Source organism: Haliaeetus leucocephalus, unplaced genomic scaffold (assembly GCF_000737465.1).
Source record: "Haliaeetus leucocephalus isolate CR32 unplaced genomic scaffold, Haliaeetus_leucocephalus-4.0 Scaffold251, whole genome shotgun sequence".
Classification (NCBI taxonomy): domain Eukaryota; kingdom Metazoa; phylum Chordata; class Aves; order Accipitriformes; family Accipitridae; genus Haliaeetus; species Haliaeetus leucocephalus.
This window is the reverse complement of record NW_010972687.1, coordinates 8,179,514-8,179,840: the sequence shown is the minus strand read 5'-3', so window position 1 is coordinate 8,179,840 and position 327 is coordinate 8,179,514.

The following is a 327-nucleotide window of genomic DNA, read 5'->3' as shown; positions in this document are numbered from 1 at the left end:
GCCCCCGCCGCTGCGGCCCCGGGACTGCCGCTGCGCATAGCCGGGCCCCCGCGCGCGGCGGGAGAGAGAGCGCGACAAGGAACGGCCGCCGCTCCGGCTCGACGCTAGGCAAACCGCCGCACCATTACTACTGCCGTTTCCGTTGCCGTCGCCCCGCCCTCCGCCGAGCCGCGGCAGCCAATCGGGCTTCGGAGCTCCCGGCCGCCCCGCAGCCGCCACCTATCAGCGCCGCCGGACCCACCCACCGCCGACGAGCGCGACCGGTGCCAAATAACGGCAAGGGCCAGCAACCAATCCCGGCCTTAGGCTCTGTCCCGGCCCTGGTTT